The sequence below is a fragment of the Homalodisca vitripennis genome, chromosome 2 (genome assembly GCF_021130785.1).
Source record: "Homalodisca vitripennis isolate AUS2020 chromosome 2, UT_GWSS_2.1, whole genome shotgun sequence".
NCBI lineage: Eukaryota > Metazoa > Arthropoda > Insecta > Hemiptera > Cicadellidae > Homalodisca > Homalodisca vitripennis.
Window position 1 is genome coordinate 200871854 of NC_060208.1, and position 26055 is coordinate 200897908.

Here is a 26055-nt window from a genome sequence, read left to right on the forward strand (position 1 = left end):
TTCTGTAATCTACTCGTCGACTTTAGAGACAAATTCATCGGTCACAATGCTTGGCCGTCCACTTCGTTCGTTATCATGTCCATTAGTTCGGTCATTTATGAACCTAATGCACCACTGACGAACTCAACCTTGATTAACCACATCGTTCCCATGAACTTCGTTGGCAATAAATCTCAATTGGTTTCTAGTGCTACTGAAACTGTATTACTGACCGTATTCACAACTCGCAAGCTTTTCAATTGCGTCAACAAATTAAAACTACTATTAAAACAACAAGGCGGGACAGTTACATGTCACTAGCACGGTTGGATAGCCACTTAACTTAGAAACATCCTGACATCAAAATGAACGCGACAGACCCGCCCCTAGAGGCTACAGAGCGAAACTTAAACTACTTTCTGGATAACCTTCGTATCATAACAATACTGTGTTAAAGTACTGATATTATAAGATGCGGGAGGTCGTGTGATTTACTGTAATTATTGGTATGGATTTTAAATTATTCTCATTTTTGCCGTACTAATCCTCAAAATCCTTATTAAAAGTATAAGGCAACATAAAGTCGGAGGTAGAATAGATAGCATGTTTAATGCATTATACGATAACTCCAATCATTATCATTTAATCATGAATACATGTTATGGGATCTTTACATAAATATCTTTCTGTCTATAGTGTGACGTTAAAAATATGGAGTTCTTTGATGTTGAATAGATTAACGTTTTGCAATGATTTTTAGGTGTTCTGTATACGTAGGAGTTCCAATATTGTCTGCATACTATATAAGCACCGAATTCCAGTATTATTTGACCTTTATGTGCTGTCATCATAGATATATCCAGGAAATTTCGTAGTATTACAAATATATTACTACTCAGTATAGTATATGACAGGTCTAAATTTTCAAGGATGAAGACATTTTGTGATAAACGCGTCATACGTGTTCGCTGCCAAAGCACGAAGTTAAGTAGTGTATTTTTATGATCTTGGCAAAGAAAGTATTATATTGGAGGAATATAAATGTATGTTTGAGTTGAGCACAAAAAGACGACTGACTTGTGCGGGGCAGGTGGTAAAGGAGGGCTTGAATCCCTTCCAGCGAGTGCCCCCGAGTGCCACTATTATGTAGATTGCCCTTTTCCCGAACTGTTGCGTTTACTTTGGAGCCTGGGTCGATGTTAATGTGTTTTGGATTCGCCACTTTCTTGGGGAAAGAAGGGAAAATGTCACTTAACGACTTTGACACTCACACATTGATGCTTCCTAAAGTTACCTTATATTCTTTCTACGCAACTATACATTTTTATTATTTAAGAATAGATTTTCATCGACCTATACATTTCGAGCTATTGAATCATCCAAACCTTTTACTTAAGCACATTGGGTAAATTAATCGTCATTTATTGAAAGTTAGTTTTGATCCATGAATGTCTTCTCGAAAATATTTTGTTAGGAAATCTACTTAAGTAAGATTTTTAGATTTTTACTGTAAACCCGAAAATCTGCACTGCAACTGTTGTTTCGTATTTTCCATAAACTGGGATCTTTTTATATTATTTAAAAGCGCTATTTACTAATGACATCTACTTTAAAATAATATTTAGGTAATACAAAATCAGATTATAAGTCTTATATAAATGTTTAATCTTTTTACTTTAAACTGCCTTATTTAGCACTCACTTACTGAATGTTTCCTCTAATTTCATTCACATCTTATATCTTCTCAATATTATAAGCCAGTGTTATAGAAAATTTACTTTTATTATTATTTAACAAGAACTATTAAAAACTGTGTACATGTATTAATTGACAAAGCATGGACATGTATAATGAAATGTATTAAAATCAAAATTCACAATAAATGTTGTTTGTGACCTTTCACCCCACATGACTTCCTTGGGTGGTTGGCTTATAAACATTTTAAATAATTATATACCACTGCAATCATCTAACGTCATTTCGAAAATGCAGATATGTGTGTATTATGTTACACTACTTACTATACTCAATAGCAAATACCGCAGTATAGTGAAATTGTTGTAAATCCATTTCGACTCATCAAATATCGAACCTAAAAGCTACAACTCGGTGGGAGAGCCTCGCTGCAGAGGTGTACAGGAAAAGGGAAACCATTAAACTCGTCTGGAGCGAGCGGCGGCGAAAGCGAGTATAAGAGAGTGGTAAGAGGGTGGGGGGGGGGGGTAAAAGCTATTCAAAAAGCCTTACATTCACCCGCCTTACTGCGAGACTTGCTCCTACCCTCTAATCAGGGTGGCCATTGCTCGCGAATAACATAGAATTTCTTCCTACAGTTTACCGAGTTTACGAAATCATCCGTATAAAATGAATTTCTGTAATCTGTATTTACATACGTTATATTGTAATTCCTGTAATTTAATATCAATTTGATGATTCTCTTTTTTTAACAATGGAGTTTAATATGTTTTTAATTTTGCAAGTAACACTTATTTATTATCAAGAATAGTTATATTTCCTTCAACCAACCGTCACGTAACTTAACATTCACAACTCCTTGGATAACATCGAGTGTTGACTGCAACAGTGTCCAGATTGCTTTGGAAACTGAATTGCGGCAGTCCAGCAATGTACTTACAACCTAAATGGCTGCATATTTAGAACTCAGAAGCCTTACTAGAACACTATTCACAACACAATTCGACGGTCGGATCTAGGACCTACCGCTGGCCTTGGAGAGGGATTTAGGTTTAGATTATATTTCACCGAGCCTCGTGATTTTGAACTAAACTTCCTTGATTACCAATGTTGATTAGTCACCCTTGCTTGACAATTATTATATTTCTCTTCCATTATTTCAACGTAAGGTGTCCCGATCTGGATCCTTCGATAAGTTGACATCTCTACCGCATATAGAGAACTACAAACAGCAGGTATTCCAAATTTATAAAAATTAAACTGACAAATATTCTGACATACTAGAGGAATATTTTAAATCCATAAATTATTTTGTAGGGGATATTTGCAGCTGTTGCTGTAGTACATTAGATGTTATCATAATATTGTCATGCTGAATTATATGTTTCATAGTTTGTATCTAAGTCCCCTTGTCACTACAATAAAAGCCAAATGGATTAGGCTGCAAGTTCAAATTATTTCCTTAAAAAAAAGGTAAAACTAATCTACATTGGTTATTGCAATTTTAAGGGAATGGTATTTTTTAAGAGAAGCAAAAAATGAGTTTATGTATTTAAATGCTGAAAATGTACTATATTTGTGAGAATGATCACTTTTATGTAGTACTATGTTGAGGCGATAATACTACTTATTTATATTTATTTTATAACTAACCAGTATCTTTAGTAACAAATACGTTTTGATAAAAAACTAAAACATAGAATGCAATTCCTTGACTGTACTCAAAAATAAAATACATTTATAGTCAGCTGTAACTGCTGATGGTGCCAACGAAAATATCGAGAAACCCATCGATACCTCAACATACGATGCAAAATCTGATAGAAGTGCGTATTTATTATAAATATGCTGTAATGTCCAATTTTAAGAAAACTTACTTTCCAGTCCCAAAATATGATTTCAATCTGTTGTTACTTTTGTTGTAACCTCAATGAATATGATGACAAAAAGTGCAGCTGTTTACATTATATTGTTTAAGTTATTTTACATAAATGTTTTTTCTGTGGGATTTGAGCATTACTAAATTTATAATACTCAACTATATGACGGAAATGTGTAAATGAAACATACTAAAATGTTTTGTGTGGTAATCATTGAGTTGTAAAATGGAAATGGATTAAGTATTCTATTTTATGGCTTAAATTGGTTATATTGTTTTTGTTATATGTACAATTATATAATACTATTCACGAAAGCAGAAAATTGCTATTCACAGCTAATGACTCAAAAAAAAAAAAATTAAATGGAACTGTCTTTAATAAATAGATTAAGTCAGTACTTCAATGTCCCATCTACCAGCTTAACCTCAACAACAATAGAGAAACTAGCAACATTTATAATCGATTTAGAAATTCATTTCCGTGCCGATTTCAGGGTCTCCGATGTGGTTAAATATTGTACTAAAGAACAATATATCAGTGTATCGGTGACGCTTTTAAATACTAAATATTGATGGCCAATGTGTGGGGTCCTCGGTCCAGCAGAAGACGGTTATTGATGCAGTCCGCAGTCCAGCCAATCGGACAGTATCCGAGCCTGCCGTCCTGGTGGTTGCCGGAGTCATCCCTGTCAAGCTCTTGGCAGGGGAGAGGAAGGCGATTTATCAGAGACAAGGCGAGATCGGCAAGATCCGAAGAGCGTGCCCGAACCTTCCAGCAGTGGCAACACAGCTGGGAGCACGAAACTCTAGGACGATGGACTGCGCGACTCATCGAGCAGGTTCAACCATGGGTCGAAAGGCGGCATGGCGAGGTGGACTACTACCTCACGCAGTTCCTGACAGGTCACGGCTATTTCAAGTCGTACCTGAACCGGATGGGCAAGACCGGTTCACCGGATTGCATCTACTGCCCGGGCGTTCCCGACGACGCGGAAAACACCTCCTTCCGCTGTCCGCGTTGGGAAAGGCCCCGCCTGAAGGCCACAAGAAAACTCGGTGTTTTTTCTGTGGACACGGTCTGCGAAAAAATTATGGAGGATGAGGGGAACTGGGATTGTTTGTCACATTTCATCCGGGGCATCCTCCTGGAAAAGAAACCCGATCTGGACCGCGAAGTGGCCCAGATCCCTTGACCGAGCGGCTGTATAAGGAGCGAGCCCCACGCGCTTAAGCCAAATTTAGGCCTAGCCTGAAGTAATGTGATAAACAATCCCAGGTTAGAATCCTAAAGAGTAGAGGAGGTTTTTTAGTGGGTAACCCGTTTTGGGGAGGAGTGCCACACTACAGGCTGGCCACCTGAGTGCGTAATTGCATTTTTCCTGCCTCTCCCTAAAAAAATAAATAAAATACTAAATTATGAGATTTTTACAAACCATCTATCCTGTGGAAATCGATAGTGACAACTATTACCGCTATTGCTGCAATCGAATAATTTCCAAACTTAATATAACTTGCATATGTATTGTTATCATGTGTAACCTTTGATGCACCCAGTAACAACGGTTGTTGCGAGTAGCGACGTACATCACGCCAGTGTATCCTCTGATATTCTCCAACCCTCATTGGTGAAGAGTGCAATGCACCACACTAATGTCTGAAGCAATTAAGGCAACGTAAAACAACCCCTTGCTCTGCTGTTTCTAATGTTTCATGACGACATCACCTTGTAAGAGGTAATTTTGTTTTGTTCTCTCCTTAATGTATTACTGCCAACAGCCTGAATACTTGAATGGTTTTTGTTTGTGACCTTATATAAAAGTATTTTTAAATTTATACATATAAGATAGTGCCTTTATTACATGGGCAATCATTGCGATATTGGAAGCTATAAATTTAACAGCAAACATTAAATTGGGACCATTCCTTGTTTTTAGAGAAATAAAAAAAAAAAATATTTATTTTGAAATTTTAAAACTCTGGGTTATTTTTTAACATTGTGGTCAACTTTGTTTTTCTTTTGGAACACTGTGTCTTTTATTATTGTTTTGATATGAAAACTAATTTTAAACAATTTAAGTTGTTAAAACTTTGTTGATCATTTACTTAATAATGTAGATGTGGAAGTTCAGAGATGAGAATCCGTAACCAGTTCTTAAAACAAGTAATAATTCCCAATTTAAACTTTGCTGCCAGATTTATAGTTTCTAAGATCGAAATGGTGGCGCATTTAAAAAAAGACGCCCTGTGTATATTTCAAATAATTATTCTGAATTCGAAATATTTTTTTGCCCGAAACAAAGCGTATGACTTGTGAAACATGATTTAAAGTGGCCTTTTGTAGTGTTTATATATTTTGGAGTGGATGGAATTACGATTGATGATTGGGTTGGGAAACACGTTTTTTATTGAACTCTCCGAGGTTGGATACACACAGACACTGGCAAACAACACTGCAAATCCTGTAATAGCATGCTCAGCGCGGTTTCCACTCGTAAATACAACGGAAGTGACGCAGAATACAGGTTGCATACACACAGACACATGGCAAACAACACTGCAAATCCTGTAATAGCATGCTCAGCGCGGTTTCCACTCGTAAATACAACGGAAGTGACGCAGAATACAGGTTGCATACACACAGACACTGGCAAACAACACTGCAAATCCTGTAATAGCATGCTCAGCGCGGTTTCCACTCGTAAATACAACGGAAGTGACGCAGAATACAGGTTGCATACACACAGACACTGGCAAACAACACTGCAAATCCTGTAATAGCATGCTCAGCGCGGTTTCCACTCGTAAATACAACGGAAGTGACGCAGAATACAGGTTGCATACACACAGACACTGGCAAACAACACTGCAAATCCTGTAATAGCATGCTCAGCGCGGTTTCCACTCGTAAATACAACGGAAGTGACGCAGAATACAGGTTGCATACACACAGACACTGGCAAACAACACTGCAAATCCTGTAATAGCATGCTCAGCGCGGTTTCCACTCGTAAATACAACGGAAGTGACGCAGAATACAGGTTGCATACACACAGACACTGGCAAACAACACTGCAAATCCTGTAATAGCATGCTCAGCGCGGTTTCCACTCGTAAATACAACGGAAGTGACGCAGAATACAGGTTGCATACACACAGACACTGGCAAACAACACTGCAAATCCTGTAATAGCATGCTCAGCGCGGTTTCCACTCGTAAATACAACGGAAGTGACGCAGAATACAGGTTGCATACACACAGACACTGGCAAACAACACTGCAAATCCTGTAATAGCACGCTCAGCGCGGTTTCCACTCAAATACAACGGAAGTGACGCAGAATACAGGTTGCATACACACAGACACTGGCAAACAACACTGCAAATCCTGTAATAGCACGCTCAGCGCGATTTCCACTCAAATACAACGGAAGTGACGCAGAATACAGGTGCATACACACAGACACTGGCAAACAACACTGCAAATCCTGTAATAGCATGCTCAGCGCGGTTTCCACTCGTAAATACAACGGAAGTGACGCAGAATACAGGTTGCATACACACAGCATACGTAAATACACAGACACATACACACAGACACCGGCAAACAACACTGCAAATCCTGTAATAGCATGCTCAGCGCGTTTCCATTGTAAATCTTATTATCATAATCCATGAATGTGATGGATCAAATGGTGCTAATGTAACAGGATACGTACAGTAGTAGTGCTTAACTCTAAGTACACAGTTCCGTACTTAACGTTCTTCTCTAAGTACTCTTGACGTGAGGAGCGGGGCTAAGTACCCCCACTTAGCCAATTAAAGCTTTTAATTGAAGTGAACTGGCGACTTCAGGAAGTGAATGCTTTCATCAACACAATATGACTGATAAGTAGCATCTTTAGAACTTAAACCGATCTAAATAATTGTCTCTAGACATTGTAAGTGTAATTACCTAATATGTTTAGTTAACCCTAATGTTCTAAAATGTAAATGGTATAGTAAATCCTTAAGTTGTTATAAAAATAAGATTTAAAATATTTGCTTGTTTAACTTGTACACCGGAGTGTTAGCCGACCCAATCACTCGCGGGGTTGGGAAAAAATAATTTCTGTTTGTCAGTATATCGGCCTGTCTGTCCACACGATAACTATAGACTTGGTATGTTACATGAAGCTTATTTCCATATAATAAACCCTTAGTTTGATTATGGAGAAGGTAACTCCATGGGATTTGGCTAGGCCATATCAAATTCTTACAATCACCTTATAGGTAACCACAATAGCAACGATAAAATAGCAGTTTGGCTGACTTATAAAATAAAAAAAATACATAAAGTTCTACCCAAAATACTTACCAAAATATTCTACCAAAAATAAATTCTAAAATAAAATAATGAGACACGCATGAAATCACATTTATCTGAGTACATTTCATCTAACCATTCGTATTCAGGACTTGAAAAAAATGGTTAAATTTTGATCTAAAAATATATTAACACTAAAGAAGAATTATAATTGTTTATGAACCATGAAAAAAGATCCTTAAAAGTTATTGAATACTATGCAAGTTCGCAATAAACATCCTATATCAGAACAATATGCAAAATAAAATAAAAATCCACACAAAGTGCGTGATTGTTTTAAATTACATAGTCTGACATAAGATTTCTTTTACTCTTTTTTACCTGTTTACTATTTTTATTCGTACTTATGTTGGTTTGTTTGAATTTTGAGGTGAAATTACAACAATTTTCGGGATCATGGTCTTAGTCCTGAAACATGTCAGTGTAATAAAAGAAAATAAATAAATTACATTAAATAATATCTTGTGCATACGTAATTCTAGCCCATCAATTCCTCCTGAAACTATATATACAATGTTAAGGCTGCTTTTAAATATTTGGTATTCTAAGACCACTGAAATAACTATCGTGTACACATATGCTGTACACATATACACATGTTACAGGACCAGTGAGTGAGTGACCTATGTGTTCTGTATCAGTTTCTCATAAACGCGTTTCATACGAGGCTAGATACCACAGAGTGTGGCTGTACTGCAGATAGCTGGTATTGTGGCTGTTCCATTGTCTCGCTCCATTGTTCGAGCACAAAGGGGCTGACATGTTGTTATCAGGGTATCATTGGAATGGATATCACTTGTTTGTTAATGATATAGTTTATTGTCGAAAACCGTATATCATTTAGACAAAACATTCATTTGTAATGCACAAACGGTCGTAAGAAGTCAAAGTGAACTCATCACCGATAGCGGGAGTAATTATGTTTAATAGAGGTCACAAATAGAGATAATACACGAAAAGTAAGCTTTGAAGTTACGTTATAAATAGCTAATTTTATCGTATTGTTGATGATAGAATAGTTGTTAATTGTACAAAGATTACTTTTAACTTGCCGTCATAAAAATTAATAGGAAGAGTACTACTAATTTAAAAAATATTTATATTAATGACTTAGTTGTTACTGACATCACGTGCAGAGTAAATTGGAATAAATCTTTCTAGTATGTAAATCTTTTTATGAGGATTACAGCAGTACCAAGAAATAAAACTGAGATATTGGCGATATCTTAGCTAAGTAGCTTCCCGCTCTGATAACGTAGAGAGCATAAAAAGTCACTAATCATGTGGAGTTTGCATTATTCTTGCTTTCGTTATCAGATGTCTAATTACGAAGCTTCTGACATTATATTGTTACGCAGATCGTTAAAATTAATAGGAGATGGTCTTTCAACTGGAAAAATATTTATCACTAAACAACGCATAAAGAAGTTTATAGTTAATTAAAAAATTAATAGTTTTGTAATAATTGTTAACATAACATCATTAATTTCCTCAAAAACGTTAAAAAACCATTATACTCACCAATAATACGTACAAACTACACAAAAATATTTTTATGAGATTTTTGTGACCTTTAAATTCATAGTTACTGATTATAAGCTATCAATGCTTCCTGTTTCTCATGCAGCTGCTTTAGTCCAGTAATAAACATAGGTATCATTGTTAAAGTATTCACCTCTTCTCCTTTTGCGTCATAATGCTTTGTGTAGGATATTGCAATTTGAACTAGATAATGGCACACATTCTTCATAAGTTCATGATGTAAGGATATAGAATTCAATTTAAAAAATACTTCAAAACAGTAAATACCTCCAAAAAACTGAGTAGAGCATTTTACTGAGACATGAGCGTCTTTGCTAGGTGATGTCACACACGCGACAGGCCAGTTTTCGACCAGCGGATGAGCCTACCCTTGTCCCCTTACGTCATGTCATAATTCCAGTAATAAAAAAGTGTGTTACATTTGTTGTTCATTAGTAATAAATGGCTATGTTCATTTTAATTAAATGTAACTTATACTTAAAACATCTTAACTGATATCCTGTATAAACAAAAACACTGTATTATTTTCCCTTGTGTTCTCCTAATAGTAGTCACTCTAGCCTCTGCTCTAAGATTACAAATGCTTGACTCATCTTTCATTCTTTCAATCTTTAGATCTGTAATAATTCCAAGATATATATCCAACATGCTTACTTCGTCCTAAAATCAAATAGGTGCTTTGGTTAGTTCTAGTTAATCTCCCAATTTTCGTTCCATATCTTCTTGATCCTATTTGGCTTTTTCAACCATATATACTTCATCCACCAGAAACATAAGCACACACTCCTCCACCTTAACCTTTAAATGACCAATTAAACCAATATAAATTTTACAACAATTCATTTCATCATATTTAAAGAATTACGCGTCAAATATTTTACTCCTTTACGTTTAAACTACAATACACCTTGCTCACTACTTAGTGTTCTGTAAATATTTCAAACAAAATAATTATTTTTTTTTTTAAATTTAAATCTCATCAATCATCACTTAAGTAGAAAACATAATTTCCATAAATGACTATAGCAGCATTTCAACACGCTAAAAATCAATAATTTGTTTAAATAGTTCTTTCATATCATGGCAAATTTAAAAATCCGTAAGACATGTAAATAAATTTTAAACCAACATTAACAATTTACAGAACCTTTAAGTTGCAATATTGAGTTTTTTTTTTCAAGCTGTCTGACGGTAATATAACCATTATTTACGTGTCTATACCGATTGTACTTCTATTATAATGTTCAAAACTAGAAACTTTTAATGGACGCGCGATATTATAGGCCTAATGTTATTTTGTAACAATTTAAACTTTTATAGCATGTTCATTCGTTAGTGATGTAGCTAATATGAACAATTTGTTTAATGTTCAACATGCTGTGTTTTTTTTATTGGAACAAAAATGAGATGGAACGGTCAGGGAAGTCAGAATTACTCGGGGTGAAAGGCCGACAGCCCCACTCAACCCCCCCCCCCCCCAAATTACAGAGACCGTGTTCCCTCTAATGTGATCCAATTAAACTGCTAATAATGTCTTGCTAATAGTGTCTTTCTTTGTTCTGGCACCAGTTGCTCCTTTCTTTTGATTTTCAGCAAACTCCCACAGGAGATGTGTAGGCTACTATAGGGACCGTTCTCGTATTAATGCCTAATTTCCAATAATTGTGAAATGGTTCTTGGAGTTTTATACGTGAGTGTCCGTGTCCATGTGTTCGTGCACAATTACTTTACTATCCGCTTTTGCTACCCAATTAATTAAAACGCTCATAAACCTTAATGGTTTATATGGGGAGTTTCGAAATAGCATTTCCGCTAGGAGACTATTTCGTTAGGGGGAATTTTCAGTATTCATTTTCAATATTCAATTACATTTTTCGGGGATTTTTAATATAAACAATTACAGATACAAATTGAATGAATGTGTTTGTTTTTATCGTTAAAAATGTATAACTCTATATATTACCAGGTAAATTCAAGTCAAAAAAGGATTATGCGATAAACAAAAAATACATATACGCTTTTCTTACGTGGCATTATTTACATAAAAGATCCTGTATTTATGTAGAAAATAACACAATATTCAACCTCTCGCTCGCGCAAATATCCATTAACGGCACAGCCCTGGCAAGTCGCCTGCTTTTAGTATAATTCTTCAGCCCAGCCAAAATCGGAGATGTTTTTTACTGGATGTGACTAAATGGAAGGGGATTCCACTAGCAGCATGCAGTAACATAGTAAGCTAATACTATAAAGGTTTTCCAAAACTAGTCCTTTGGTTAGTTAGTTACATGCAAAACATGTTTGCATGACGGAGCAAATGATTCTTGAAGTGGAATTTAAAATAAATTATAATAATTGTAAACCTTTTTTATTTCTCAACTAAATTTTAATGTGATTTTAACTTTATATAGAATAATTGGGGTGTAGGAACAACGTATCCTTTATGTTCCACGTAAAAATTTTATGAACAAGAGAAATTATTGCTTTAGATTTCGAACAGCTGTTTCTTTCCAAAAATCGAAACAACTTTTGGAAATAAACATTTCGACATAGAAATATAACAACTAGGACAGAACAAGCTGTCCTATAGCAACAAGTGCTTCTGAATGGCAATACAAACTAATCACGTGTCAATTAATTCAATAAATCGGTGTTTCTTTTTAAAATGGTTTTAAAGTAATTAATGCCTGAAAATTTTTTTCACTAACTCCATTGGTTGATAGTACTCATCATTAAAAATATAATATGTCCTGTATTATTCAAGAAATACGTCGTTTAAAGCTAAGCGCTATTTTCATTATTAGAACATAATTAATATCTCTAGAACTAATAAAGTTACAAATACCAAACTTTGCACATCGCCATTGACAAGTAAGATAAAATTTCAGTTTAATACTTTTGTTATTTGATTTAATAATAAAAAAAATTGTACCTTTTGAAATTGTTTAAAGTCAGATAACAAAACAACCAATAGAGTCATAAACATTTTAAAGGCACTAACTATTTTGGAATTAAAATCAAAACTCCAACTGTAGTTCTTTTATCGATATCCGTCAATGCATAAGCGAGTACTATAACTTCTTAGGTATGCTTGAACAAGCTGGGAGCAACAAACATTTTGTAAAGTGCAAAACATCAGATGTTTTTCTACAGTTATAAAACATTCAAGACATTAAATATTTTTCAATTATTATAACGATTCCAACGGTACTTTGCTCAATGAAATCCGTCGACGCATTTGTTTGAAGTGATGAGTACTATATGCTACAGGAGATTGTGACACCATTTTGTGCCCACCATGTATATATAGCCAAAGTAAATAATTCGACTAATATATATGCAAGATCCATTATAAATAATTGGTAGTATGTCTGGTCCATGTTATAAATAATGCTTTATTTATCACTTTATCCAGCCATTGTACAAATGATCTGATTGAAGTTGGTCAGATGATTATTCATGATTTTTTTATCATAGATAAAGCAACCGGTAGGCAGGGGCTGGTTCAGATTGAATTATTTGGAGTTATTTTGGTTAGGTTATGTCAGGTCAGGTGATGTTAAGTTAGGTCAGGCAGGTAAGGTCAGGTTAGGTTTGGCTAGGTCAGCTTATGTTAGGTGAAGTTAGCTCAGGTTAGGTTTGGCTAGGTCAGCTTGTGTTAGGTGAAGTTAGCTCAGGTTAGGTTTGGCTAAGTCAGTTTGTGTTAGGTGAAGTTAGCTCAGTTTAGGTTTGGCTAGGTCAGCTTGTGTTAGGTGAAGTTAGCTCAGGTTAGGTTTGGCTAGGTCAGCTTGTGTTAGGTGAAGTTAGCTCAGGTTAGGTTTGGCTAGGTCAGCTTGTGTTAGGTGAAGTTAGCTCAGGTTAGGTTTGGCTAGGTCAGCTTGTGTTAGGTGAAGTTAGCTCAGATTAGGTTTGGCTAGGTCAGCTTGTGTTAGGTGAAGTTAGCTCAGGTTAGGTTTGGCTAGGTCAGCTTGTGTTAGGTGAAGTTAGCTCAGGTTAGGTTTGGCTAGGTCAGGTTATGTTAGGTCAGGCAGGTAAGGTCAGGTTAGGTTTGGCTAGGTCAGCTTGTGTTAGGTGAAGTTAGCTCAGGTTAGGTTTGGCTAGGTCAGCTTGTGTTAGGTGAAGTTAGCTCAGGTTAGGTTTGGCTAGGTCAGGTTATGTTAGGTCAGGCAGGTAAGGTCAGGTTAGGTTTGGCTAGGTCAGCTTGTGTTAGGTGAAGTTAGCTCAGGTTAGGTTTCGCTAGATCAGGTTATGTTAGGTCAGGCAGGTAAGGTCAGGTTAGGTTTGGCTAGGTCAGCTTGTGTTAGGTGAAGTTAGCTCAGGTTAGGTTTGGCTAGGTCAGCTTGTGTTAGGTGAAGTTAGCTCAGGTTAGGTTTGGCTAGGTCAGCTTGTGTTAGGTGAAGTTAGCTCAGGTTAGGTTTGGCTAGGTCAGGTTATGTTAGGTCAGGCTAGGTAAGGTCAGGTTAGGTTTGGCTAGGTCAGCTTGTGTTAGGTGAAGTTAGCTCAGGTTAGGTTTGGCTAGGTCAGCTTATGTTAGGTGAAGTTAGCTCAGGTTAGGTTTGGCTAGGTCAGCTTGAGTTAGGTGAAGTTAGCTCAGGTTAGGTTTGGCTAGGTCAGCTTGTGTTAGGTGAAGTTAGCTCAGGTTAGGTTTGGCTAGGTCAGCTTATGTTAGGTGAAGTTAGCTCAGGTTAGGTTTGGCTAGGTCAGCTTATGTTAGGTGAAGTTAGCTCAGGTTAGGTTTGGCTAGGTCAGCTTGTGTTAGGTGAAGTTAGCTCAGGTTAGGTTTGGCTATCGCAGGTTATGTTAGGTCAGGTTAAGTGGAGCAGGCATGGTTACTATACAAGATTCTTTCGAAACTTGACTTCTTCCTGTAAAATCATGAAATTATGATTTTGACCAACATCAGTAAGATATGCTCTATTTTATCTGGTCAAAGTGACTATTTCCCTAGGTTTATTATTACTTTAGTCAAAATGCATAAATCATTATTTATAGCAACTGGTAAAAGTAATTAATTTGTCACTTTGAGTAGTGAATTTAGTCACTATGCTTTGCAGCCAGACATTAAATTGTATTATAAATTAATTATAAGTCACACAGTAACTCATTACACAATTACTATAACAAACGTAAATATTTAAATTGATTTATTCACACATTAATTCGAATCAATTGTTTATTTGCTAAGATATAATAGTAACATATAAATAGTTGGGGTTTAATGTGCGAATTTAACTTTTAATTTCTAAAATAAATAGTTAATAAACGGAAACCTTTGCATCTAATTGCACAATTTATTATAGTATATAGATGTTTACGAGAAGTATAAGCAAGTGTATATTGTGTTTGTGTAAAATTGTATATTTTATATGTTGCTTGAATATAGGTATCCCTGATTAATTTTCATAATTAGCTTTAAATAATAAGACTAAAGTATACTTTTATTTGTTATTTTCATCACGGCACTAATTTATGTTATTTGCTTATTGTTGTATTATTGTTATTATTTATGTTAAGTTTATTATGTTATATATATATATATATATATATATATATATATATATATATATATATATATATATATATATCATAATAAACCTCATTGTGGAACAAGAGACATTTTCTGCGTTTAATTAATTTAAGTATTAAAGTTCATATTTTTAAATATATTTACCATGTTCCAAAGACAACAAATGGTTTAATAAAGCACTTTTCTATTCTATTTCTATTCTATAATAGTAACATACTTGTATTAAGAAGTATGACGTTTTTAAGTAAAGTTAGGAACATGGACTTGACTTTCGTCTTCACCTGAGATTATGAATGGGTTCATCAGAAACGAATATTATATTTGCTCATAAGCGAGCGAACGGTATCTACATCTCATACGTAAGCAGTGACATTTTCTAAGGCACAATGTGTTATAAACATATAATACGTTATGAAATCAGCGTAACGTTAATATCAAGTAATTAATATTTAAAATACCTGTTGTTAGTACATTTTTATTTAGATCCATCCAATATCAGCTGTGTTTCTTTTAAGGTGTCTAAATTAAATAAAATTAATTAAATTCCCAAAACCTCTATATTGTTTTTATAACAGTAACAAAATGTTTTGTTTCAGGTTTGAAAGCTGATACATAAGGTAGTAACAAATTAACCTAAGATTTACTTTTCATTTTATTTAAATGAAAGCAATAAAAATAAATTTATTTTTCTGGAAACTGCCACTTGAATTCCACTTTCGATTAACTGTAAGGCATAGGTATATTTTATTGCTTGTGAAATGATCATAAAATAAAATATTTAGTTCGAAAACTACATTCACATTAGTCACAAATGAGTTTGGTATAGAATAGAATGTATAGCAGGAGTCAACTCAATGATTTATTGTTTAGTAACAAAAATTTTAATCTCAAAACGTATCATTAATGTTCATGTAGAAATTTCATCCGTTCATCATTTGACGAGTCTAGAGACTCGTCAAATGATGAATGATTATACAATTTGTATTATTATTAACCAATTTCCCAGTGTGTTCAAGACTACGCACTAAGTAGTTCTCCCTGTGTTCTAAATGTTACTGGAGATGGATCTCACTAGCCGCAAAATTAATGGTTGATTTCAGTTGTAGTTAAGAAAACCTTGAGTTTTGAAAGTTATTGTTACTAAACGCTTAAGGTGTTTGAATTTGCAGTAAACCACAATTTCCAAAGCTTAACTACATATTGCTTAGTAGGATCACACAGGTATTTATTGTTTTCTAAACTTAGAGATTTTCAGCCCATGGAACCGCTTATGTATTCATGATACCCGTCTAATGTGGATCTCTCTTGTGGGTGGTTTTGCCAGGAATATTTTTTCTGGTTGCATCAAATGCCTATCCGGAACCTTCCAGTATCTTGGTCTCACGCAGGAACCACTTGTTTCCTGAAAGCGCAATCTACGGTACATCTTGCCTGTGGTATCATCCACTCACAACTTTTCGGCCTGTAGGTGATCCCACCCTTGGTATTACTCAGCCTCTGGAAGTCTCCAGCATCTATACTCATTCGCTGTTACCTTGTGGAAGTGGAAGTACACGTAAAATTCGTGACACCTGGAAGTTTCTGGAATTTGAAATCTTGCAGTATTTTGAAGCATTTAGCCTAAAGAATGTTTTTATCTTTGACACTTCCTGACCACTGGAAGACTCTACCTCCATATAGTACCCGGACTATTGGACCATCAGACTTTTTGTAGTGTCCAGACTCTTAAATCTGGTTTCTTATATAAACTATTGGATCATTCGTCTTTTGAGAACTACACGCATGTCGGGGTCCTCGATCTCGAAGGCTTGTCGACGACTGTGGGCTTCCATCTATTGGATACTTCATGATTTAAAGATATGTGACCATCTGAATGATTTCTGACCTCTGGCGTCTACATAATTCTAGTCTCATCATGTTTCCGATCCCTTAAATATTCCTGTGCCTGTGAATGAACTTAATGGAAGGCATTGCCTCCAGAAGATTCCAAGCCCAAGAACCTCCTGGACTCTTGATACTCTTAGTCTCTATAAGCTTTCATGATTTCTAGAGTGTGAGTGTTTGAGCTATAGTGGCATGTGGAAGCATTAAAATCTATGAGTCGTTCCATATTCTGAAATACTCATAGATGTTAAAATTTTCCCTTTTTTCTAAATTCTATCGTGAAGAAAAAAATGTCGGCATAAACCAATTCTAACGGTGAGAAAAGCATATCATTAGCCTACCTAAAATACTCGTCATGAGTCATGTAGTTAATCTGTTAATGTAAGTATAAACAAGATAAATTATAAATAGTATTAAGACCTTTCCAAATTCCAAAAACGTTCTGTTTGAAAAATAAATAATATGATTTCGGACATTTGCCATTGTTGCTATCATTATATATTACAAAATATAAAATACAGTATATTATACGGGGAAATTTTGTAGTATTTAAGGTTGGCAAATGTCCAAACAGGTATTATGCTCTCAAACGTTCCATCGCCAATGACAAATTAAAATTTTTGTATTCATTGTGAATTATAGAAATAAAAACCTGTTCTCACTAAATATTTAAACAAATAAAAATACTCAATTTTTAAAACTACTCATGTTGGGCATTCCAATTATCTCACGATGTGTTTTTTCTCTTCGAGTGTAAGCTATATTTATTTGAAATAAAAATATTATTATATAATACCATATAAATATTTATAGTTCAATTCAGGAGTTTTTGTGCTGCAGTACAATATTTTGACCATGAATAACAAAACAAATTTCAAAGTAACATTAATCGAAAATTCGTCTTGACAGGATATATTGGAAATTATCGTTTTGGGTATGGCTCAGGTGGCAGGCCTGACAGCAGATCAGTTGTATTACATATTGCACATCAGTGTTGCCACCATATTCTCTACAAAGTAGCCTTATTCCCCATAGATGCTGTGTCCACGCAGGTACATGATCGCTACACTTGAGGTTACATATTGTAACCGTATTATTTTTAGAACTTCCTGTTGGTAGTTTTAAATTGACGATTCTCCTTGCCTTAATGATAAAGTTATTAAAAAGGTTAATTAACTATTTAGTATGGTATTACTCAATTTAAAACACACCTAATAATTTTCAAACTGATTTAACTTGACCCACTTGTAAAACAAGCAAACCTCCTTACTTGTCAGGATTTTTAGTCTTCATTACTTTTGTTTTTAATATGTTTTCTATTAATATATATATATATATATATATATATATATATATATATATATAAAACAATTCTAATGGTATGAATTATTCATTTTATATATTACATCTTTTTAATTTAACGTGTTATATAAAATCATCTTTTTGCACAGCCAGAAGTAAGAAGTTAGGGGATGTGAAAGATGTAAAGGTTTATTTAATATACAGATTTGCTAAGGGACCTCTTTAACGGTAGTCTTGTTAACACATAACTTTCAAACCTTCCGAAGCGCCAGCGCCATCTTGAAAAACTACAATATGCATACATAGTTATAAATGCACGGTACGTTAACTTATAAAAACGTATAATTACTAAGTTTTAAACATTTGTTTTATATGCAATTCTAACATAAATAAAGATGTATGAACATAATTTTCCTCAAATCTTTAACAGTCCATAATACCTAGGAAAACAGATAATGAGTAGTTCTGAAATATAAGTTTACGTAAAGTTGTTTCATAGAATCAGCGGAAAGAAAATTCAACGATTTTAAAAATTGTAATGAAACCTTTTTTGTTAAAGTTAAATTAATCCTTATTATTTTATAAACAAGTTTGTTTAATCTTTATAGACATTTAGGGTTATAATGAATGTAGAAGCAAAATACTTTTTTTACTAAACAATGTTATAAGAGAAATGTCTGATAATGAGGCAAATTAACATTTGTCTTACGGCTCATTTAGAATAATTCCATTTTTCTCAGTGACGTTTATTTTGAATTATGGAATGGAGGATCTATCGATATTTTTAATATTTAACCATGGATCTTTGATGGCGTGTGTCTATTCTACAAGGGCCATAATGCCATATTCATTATAATTTTCTAAATCAGGAAACTCAAGCTGAAACCCAAGGATTTTACTATTCATAAGAATTGAATAATAGTAAAATAATAATAGTAGAAATTCCTACTATTCATTTGCTTGTTTCTAAAAATACAAAGATGTTGTGGCATTTTTTTCTATACTGTGTCATTAACAAAAATATATTTATTATTGAAATGTAAAATTCAATCATTTATAATAGTTATAATACTTATAATAATATAATATAATAATAATAAATAACTTATAATAATATACTTATAACTATTATAATAGTTATAATACTATTCTACATAGTGACACATTCAATAAAACAACGTTCACAATAAACACAAATAATAAAAATTATAATTTCAAAGTACACCACCCAAAACATTTGCACAGGGAATATTCGATACAATCGTGGCGTTTTTGATCGTAATCATTCGTAATGAATCGTACAGATCGTGAGCACTCGTACTGATTCTATGTTATCGTATACCTTTCAAACGTTTGTACGGCTGCCATCTTGAAACCTTACGAAGTCATGAAAACCGTATAAGAACAATAGTTAATGTAAATGATCTGACGATTTTAAACTCCGTTTCAGTTTTGCACTTATGGCGTTACGCTGAAACTTTACGTGGCCGCCATCTTGAAATCTTAATAGCTGTCGAAAATGTGTTATAGCAAACTTTGTTAATCGCTTTGTGTTTCTTTATAACGTTGATCTTAGGGCTATTGTGGCAATAGAAGAGAAAAAGTCTTCCGCTAAAGCGGGCAGCCGCCTTCTAGAAAAAACTTTTTTTGCCTGCCTATATTTTGACATATATATGCTACTACAGACATCCTGCGTTAATCCGAATATTTGCTTGGTTGAAAAGTTTGGATTATTAAACTTTAAGGATTACCAAATAAACCACAATTAAACATCAGAAACACGCTAAAGTTAAGTTTAGCCAGCCCAGTGACTTTCAGATTGTAACATTAAAATCTAAAAAATACCGACTGATTGTTGTTATTAAATTAAGTCTATCGAAATTTCAGAAAGGTTGTACTGTCAAAACTTAAATATTTTGGAATAAAAAAACCCTCATGTGGTTAATTACCTGAGAGTTAAGACCTTTTTCAATTTTCTCAACGATGCCTTAAATACATCTTAAATAATAATTATCCCCTTTGATATTTTGAATAACTACCATCCTAAAACAATGAAAGTCGAGAAACCGAGAGCTGAGTTGCAATGAATGAGTGCAAAATCTGCATTTTATTGGAGTTATCAGAAAAATCTTCACAAGATACATTTTTAATTAGTGAACGTGGTATTTTTGGTTTAGGTAGAAATAGGAGAATACCAAAAGGGTTAAAATTATGAATGATAATTTTTGTCTGGGTAATTATTTTTCTTAGTTTTAAACGTTTAGGACCAACTAGATTATTGAAAATCACCACTTATAAAGGTCTGTATATATGGTTAGCTGTTACGAGTATTGTACATTTGCTAGTATTGTGTTTAGTTTTAACTGTATCAACCTAGTAAAAATATAATCTGAGAAAAGGTGTCCTTTCATATTTTTAACCCTTTCGTTTCGCTAAAAACCCGCGTAACTGACGATTTATTTTAGAAAAATATCCACTATTTATTTTTGTACTAGGTTGTGTACTCATATAATATAGTTTCTGGGATCCTGGACTACAGGTCATCATAGAAATATGTATTTATACAAATTTTAATAGTCTATAGTTATCAAACTGTTTCACCTTTATTTTTTTCAAGCATATGGAAAACGAACAAGTAATACGAAAGCACTAAAGTTTTTTTCTTCAGAAACCTTATACTAAAAGTCATCCTGAAAATCTAAAACATGTATCTTGCCTTGCTGATCCTCTCAAAATTATGAATGCTCACTATGAAGCAGCCTTAATACATACAAACGAGTTGTGACTGATATTTAAATTATTTCTTAAAAGTATTTCTAAAGTTATTGAACGCATACGCCAGTTTTACTTTCTTAATAATTGTTGCCTGTTTAGGTTATAAATTGACGGTTATCGAGTTCCAATGCAGAATTTTTATAAACTTTTTAGACTCATATAATTTGAATAAGTCACCTAGTGCATCACTGTACTGTAGGTTAATAGAAGTGGCCCTAATGTAGTGATGGAGGCCATGTGCCCACTTCCTAACATTAAGTACACAGGTCTGTACTTAGCATCATGCTACAAGTACCCTCCACGTGCACGAGTACAGCAAGTAACTTCATCCGATAGTCAATCACTTTGGATGCAGTTTACAGATCATCCGCAAGGGACATTAGAATGCAACTAATCTCCGATGTTTAAATTATGCTGAACTTGTGAATTTCAGTTAGATGTGAAACCGTTTCAAAATAATATTCCAAACAAACAATTTTGGCGAATCAATTAATGGAATTTTAGTTTTAAATAGTGGGGAAGATCTGTTTCTATCAGTCCACATGTTTCTATTACTCTGTTGAGTAAGCAAGGAATTTAACTTACTGTATTATACTTATTAACTTACTGTTTTCCAGGAAATATCTCTTTCATCGAAAACTTATTACCAAGTATTAGTATGATGTCCAACCACAACTCTTTTTGCGTATTTTCTTGATCGTGGTTACAAAGGAAACTCAACATTGGCGTCGGAAATATAACTCACTCGAACCAAAAGTGCTCATACTGGTGCAAAACCTAAAAAATTGCGTGCGAAGGCGCGGGTAACTGCTAGTAGGTCGTAAGATTAAGATACAAAGATTTCCATTACAGTTAATTTTTTAAATAAAAGAAGTTTGCTTCTGTTGATTACTATAATTTCCAATTTTATAACTCCACACAAATATACTGTTGATTGTAAGCAAATTAAAGTGGATGGGTTAATATGAGTGGTACATGTACAGTATACGAAGTGCAGTTTACAAGTTTACTGAGTGAAAGGGAAGAAGGCTCTAGTAAAAAGCTGAAACGTTACGGTGTATTTTGTGTGAGGTACACAATAGCTCAAGTGCCACCCTTGTGTAAATCGTTCACTGAACACCGCAGAAGCTCCTCTCACAGACCCACACAATGGTAATGTATTCGGAATCTCTCTCTTTCAACCAATGCAGCAATATTTGTGTATCCACTCCTTTGAAATTGACACTTTCCCTATGGTAAACTGGTGAGTTAATCCGGATTTTCTCACTACTACAGTTTGTTACGAGGTAGGAATTCTCTCTCTTTCAAGCAATGGACCAATATTAATGTATCCTCCAAAGCATACACTAGCACTATACTCATCTGTTACAGCCTTCTAAATAACAATTCTTAAACTAAACAAGCACTTGTTATTTTCGGCAGAAAGGAGACACTTATATAATCTTAAGTTTCAATGAGGTCAAAATTGATTTTGTAACTTATTAATTTTGTGTTTTTTGTGCAAAGTATATAACAATAAATCGTTTTTACACAACTATATTTAAAAATTGGATTAAACCTTGCAAGCAAGTCTCATAATATCAAAATAGTAGTTTTCGTCGCTAATAGCAAAGTAATTTGTTTTTGTGCACAATCATGATTTATGAACGAGACTAACTCGAGTAAATTAATGGTTTCAGCACCAAAAGACACTTTTGCTCCTCGCGATGAACTACGTTTTAATCACACGGAGAGCAAAATTAAAACATGCACGGTTTTCAAATATCTTATCATGCAATATCTGGCGGTGTTGGATTCCAAACTCTGCACCAAGAAGAGTGTGAACCTGAGCTAAAATCAACATTCAGGTTCAATCAGCTTTCCCCGCCATAGTTGTTTTTATAAAATTCTGTTGCTCTAATTTACTTGCTTGGAGATCGTGTCTAAAACGCCGAAGTGCACTCAATTGTACACCTGATGAGACGGTGAGAATGAGAACACCTCCTCACCTAGATTACATTTCATTTTGTAGTCTGGATGTCTCTGATGTCAAATCGATGTAGAAAGTTCCTTTCTAGCATTTTCGTTCTCCACTTTTTTGCATCTGTTCAGGCGAATATGACTTCAAATTCCAGGAGTCGAGTCTGTGAAAGCGTCAGATTCCAGATTCTGTATTAAGAGGAAGGACATATAGCTAAACTCTACATATACATTATACGTTTTATTTTATTTTTATTACACACTAACTCAATGCACTCATAGTGTCAAGTTCGTATATCAAAGATTTACTTGTCCTGAAACAATAACAAAGTTTGAGATTAGTGGACGTAAAATAATGAGAGTCAGCAGATTTTTCAGGTCCGAAAAAGGTAACGAAAAACAATCACTCCATTGACTAGCTTAAATATAAAACTTTCGCTGTTATTTGTGCTGTAAGGTAAAGATATTTTTCAAAGTAAAACGTTTTGTCGGGCCTACCCAAAACTAGCAAGCACATGTAACCATTTTTCGTTTATTGAATTTTAATTATGTTAGAATAGTTTATCTAAAATACATTAAAGTTTATTTAATACAAATATTTAATAAACAAATTCTTAAGTTTTCAGTGGATTTTAAGTGTTATACAGTATTAGATGTCACAAAAAGTTATATAAATCAATCTATAAATCATATTCAAATAGAATACTAGTCTTCTTATGGGTGATAATGAAATTAAAACCAACGTAAAATCACTTACATGATTTTCACTACGCGTGTCTAATTTATTAATAGGCCGTATTTATGAATTACTTTTACATTTATAAAGTTATTTTTACTTTCAATACCATTCAAATCCAGACAATAAATTATTATTTTTACCTAAACAATCATTATATGGTTAAAACCCATTTCTTAACAATAGTATTTAAAACTTTTATTCAATGATTGCTATTTTTAGTGCATTATATACCTAACTCGTGTTTTTTAGCTATCATTAAAATATTTTATTGGATTGAATTTTGCTTTGAAGAAAGCAGTTTAAAACATGAGACGAAACATTATAATTTTCATGAATGATGAATTTGTTGATATAATTAATTAGATCAGAAATGTTTCAAAAAATGCAATAATTACATCCTCTTGATATCCATAGTTCTAAAGGTAGAAAATTTTAGTTTTTTATAAAAAAAGTCTTAATGCATAAACATTAATATATCCACCCACAACTGTAGTTTTTTTTTCTTAATATAAGCGTGTATTATAACATATTTGCAGTAAAAACCGTTCAGCTTTTCGCTTAAAAAATATATTCTCAATTTAACATATCCGAACTATAAAAGTACTCAGGCAACTCACACATTCAGGAAATCTCTTGTAGTGTACAAGTAAGGTTAAAAATGGTGTTCGCTACATAAAAGAAAAATGTACGTTTCTTAACACTTTTGCATATTTTTTTTATTATTCATCTTTATAATCAAAATCTTTTAGAAATTATATTTTTTCTGATCCCTCTTGGGGTGTTACCTAAGAGAATGTGAGCACACTACAGGTAATTATCTCATCATGTGCAGGCATTTACTTTATTCTCCATAGTGCATCACTAATACAATCCCCGACAAGAACGTCCCTCATCTGACTGCCACCATCTGTTTGCTGAACACTTCCGAAACTTTAATTAGATTCCAATCAAATCACTCGCTCAATTAAACAGCGGCAATGTCGGCGGGATTTGAACAGTCATCCAGCCTGCTCCCTGCGTCACTAGAACACACTTAGGGTTCTTGAGTGCTGAGCTAGGTATGTACTTAGCGGCAGGCTCTGCCTGGTGTGGTCTAGACCGGCCTCGGTGTACTGTCCTAACAATCGTTTGTATGGCACAATTAGTTGTAACACGTCCACCTAACTAAATAGTACACAACCTTACTTCCCATCATGAAATAGCTATCTAACCAAGTCATTAATCGATAAAAATATTAGTAATAACTTTCATTGATTGGTGCTACATGATGCCTAAGAAGCTCATAGGTGGACACCCTACGAGTTCAACAACTCTACTGTTGAGTCTGTCAACATCCAAACGTTAGTTTTAGTTACTCTAAGGGAGATATTCTGTTTTCTGAATCAAGAGTTTCTGAGAATTTTCCTGATAACAGGATAAGCCGACGTGTGGCTGCCTGTAAAGGTCTCGTTAAGATACTTCAAGCCTCTAAGCAGCAGGATATCTCATCTTGGCTCTCGCAGTGCTTTCTTAACACGCTTAGATAAAGGTCAGAGCGTTCCATTGTCGTCAAGCGTGCATTCCTTTGTTGTGGATTATTTCTGTACAAATCCCGAGATGCTAGAAATCTAGCATTAAGATTAAGAGTGAAGTCAGTTCCTAGGTTGACGAGCTCCGTTTCATTTTTACGTTACCTGTCTCTCTCATGCAACTCTCTAAATTATGTGGAGCATTTAACTGAAGTTTAATGAGACTAATTGCAGTGATTTTTCTGTTATCCGGACGGTACCTGTAAAGGTTGTTTGTAAAACTGTGTATAAAGCTAAAGCCGTTGCTGATAGTACTTCTTATTTTCAACAAGAAATGTCTTATAAACATAGTTCCAGAAATAAAAACACAGTTGTTTAGCCACCACCCTCCTTTTGTATATTTTAAAAGCACAATGTCGAAGAACACAACTCTGCCGTAGACGATTACTTGTCATATTAGACCAATAGTATTTTGTAGTTTGGGTTTGAAGTTTAAGCTCTTTATAGAAATCATACTGGGTTTTTTGGGACAGTTATACGAACATGGTGCAAATCCGACCTCAAACAGTTCAATCTTTAAAACATTACGCTGGTTTAAAGTTTGAAACATTTACAGTGTAGGTCCTGTTCTACGTGGTTTAGTATTCTTGTCTTGGCTCAAGTTGTGAAACTTAGTAAATCCCCACACATTATCATCTCATGTAAAATTTCTGTCCAAAATGGAAAATTGCTAAGTATAACTTTAATTTCGTAAGAAACCTCTTTCTTATCTTTTTAACCCTCCAAATCTACTTTTAAACAGTATAGAAATATTTAAGAGTTTGTCGCCTATCTAAGGTGTTATAACCGTTATAGTTATAGTTCTAGGAAGTGTTTACAAAGGTACATATAATTCAGGGACAT

The 26055-nt window shown here is 34.1% G+C and overlaps 1 protein-coding gene across 1 annotated transcript in view; it reads left to right on the forward strand.

Moving 5' to 3' along the window:
- LOC124355965 (neuronal acetylcholine receptor subunit alpha-7-like) overlaps positions 1-26055 on the forward strand; it is a 184858-nt gene that overhangs the window by 15051 nt on the left and 143752 nt on the right. The window lies entirely within an intron of this gene.